Source organism: Salmo trutta, chromosome 12 (genome assembly GCF_901001165.1).
Source record: "Salmo trutta chromosome 12, fSalTru1.1, whole genome shotgun sequence".
Lineage (NCBI taxonomy): Eukaryota > Metazoa > Chordata > Actinopteri > Salmoniformes > Salmonidae > Salmo > Salmo trutta.
Window position 1 is genome coordinate 41,485,725 of NC_042968.1, and position 2,695 is coordinate 41,488,419.

Sequence of the window (2,695 nt, forward strand, 5' to 3'; positions counted from 1 at the left end):
ACCGAAATGATATAGAAGCTCTGATAAAAGATGTACTGCATCGTAAGAAATTTGAGAAAGAGGACAAGGATAAATCCTCATGACTAGGCGTAAAATCGTTGGAAACCGAGTCCGCCGAAATTCATGCAATTCAAGAGGACGCAAACATTTCCATTACCCCCGCCCCCACTCGAATCCCTGTCCAGGTACCGCCCGTTCTAGACACAAGCCCGCAGGTTTTGTCTACAGACTTGGACACGGAGGTGGAGATGCACGAGATAAGCAGCTTTGTAACAGATGATTCCTCTACCATTCCGATAGAGGACCCACTGGGTCACGTAGGTAACTTATCTGTCTTGGAAATCGACGCAGATTACAAACCGCTCCGTTCTCCCAACCCACTCCATTTTGTTGGGGATATGACGAGAAAAACCAACTCGAACAGGCCATACCTTAGAACAGTCCTGGAGGACTGTGTGACCTGTCACGCTCTGATAGATTCGGGTTCAACAATTTTCCTCATATCCGAAACCTTGCTGGATGAACTAAAAAGGGCAGTGGACCCAACAAAACGTTGGTTGAAAACGGAACATTGCGATACGAATCTTCGAGGTTTCACTCAAGCTACCTCGCCCCTAACCAAACGTCTCCTACTTAAACTCAACTTCGAAAGCGTGTCACTGATACACCCCGTGTATGTGACTAGCATCGAAATCGAACGAATGCTGATTGGGAGTGATTTAATTGACCGTTTGGTACCACTAATGGATTGGAAAACCTATCAAATCTGGTCACAAATACCTATGCCTACTCCGTTGACTTCGCCGCATTCTTCCAAGGCTACCTGCCTTACATTGTGCAACGACGTGGGTCCGACGTCAGCATCTGACGCAAACCCCGTGAACTTGGCCATGAGCCCGCCATTTGTGGCAAAGGACAATGTGAGTTAGACTCGGAACTTAACCGAACATGTGGTTTTCTTGTGCGGCTTGGGTGATTCACCAGCTGACACTTACCGCCCTCCTCTGACAGGGGGCGTGTGCCTAAACGGCACTATGGCTGAGGATACCAGGCTGGCCACCTGGTCAGAAAAATCCGCAATCAGTTTGGAAATGTTCAACGAAATTTCGAAAACGGCTAACTGCCATCCCCTTGTGCCGAAAACGTTTAGATTTCCACTGGGAACGACTCCCCAGACAACACTCACCGCAATAGGGGTGTGTGCGCTATCGATCCGCATTGGAACCAAGGAATTATCCCACTACCTACTGGTTGTCGCGGACCTCCCACATACAGTCTATGTGGGAGCGGACATTTTGGTAAGATTGGGTGTTAAACTTGATACCATACACCAAGTTCTTTGGTCTTTGGCGCAGCCAAACCAACATGCCTTGTCTTTCGACCCGGTGCGAATGGCTTCCGGGCAGACTATTCCTGAAGCTTGCAAGACGATAACTGAGTCCGCCATGTTGATACCGGCAAGAACCACAGAGGTTTCTGTAAGACTGAACCTGGCGCCCGGATACCGGATGGAAGGCACCACTGCGTTCTTCCAACCCTCTCAAAAACTATTAGACTTGGGGCTAACTATCAATGGCAACCCACTGTTGGAACTAACCGCTAGATTCACTTACCTCCTGGTACAAAATCTGACTCAAGCGGATATTTCCATTCCTCGGCACACTCAGCTAGGAACATTGATCGATTACGCCTTCCATGATTTTTAACTAGTTGTTCCTGTGATTGGGCCTCTTCCGTCCTCCCTAGACCTAGATGGCGAGGGAGGTACGCTGTTTACTTGTCAGTCAAAAGCAATAGCACTAACTCCTGTATTGCCACTGGACGACACATTGGCATTCCGGCTGGATGTCGATCCTGACAGCAACCTGTTAATATACTCCATCGTCACGGAGGATGATATTGCGTCTCCTCCTGCATGCGAAGTACACTCTTGTGAGGTAACAACCGATGACTCTTCCAAAAGTGACATGCCGTCACCACCCGATGAAGACCTGTACAATGTCGCCGAACCATATCCTGGTTTCCATGCACAGGTAATACAACTACTATCGGAGGCTGATGCTCTTGTCAATGACACTGAACGCCATCAGTTGAGAGAATTGTTTAACAAACACAGTGAGATCTGGTCGACAGACTCGCTGGATTGCGGGGTTACGAGTATCCATGTGGTGCGTATTCCTACGCCACCCGGAGCAACTCCTACGTTCGTTAGACAATACAAAATCCCGCTCGCAGCATACGCAGCAGTACAAGAGATTATCGATTCCTTATTAGCTAAACGGATAATCAGGGAATGTAACAGTACGTACAGCGCTCCCGTGTGGCCCGTTCTGAAACCAACGGGTAAATGGCGTCTTACCATTGACTATAGACAACTCAACAAACTGGTTCCGTTGTCTCGTTGGCCAATGACACAGCTCGACCAAGAGTTGCCAAAGGTGGCAAACGCCAAGTACTTCTCCACCGTCGACGTGGCAAATGGTTTCTGGACCATGACAGTCGACCCGCGTGACCAACACAAGTTGGCTTTCTCTTTCTCGAACAAGCTCTTCACGTTCAATCGTTGCCCATTCGGGTATGCGAACTCCCCCTCAGAGTTCAACATCTTCCTGCACAAGGCGATGCCAGACGCAGCCTCTAGGGGGACGATAATTTACGTGGACGACGTTCTCATGAGAAGTGAGACTTGGTCACA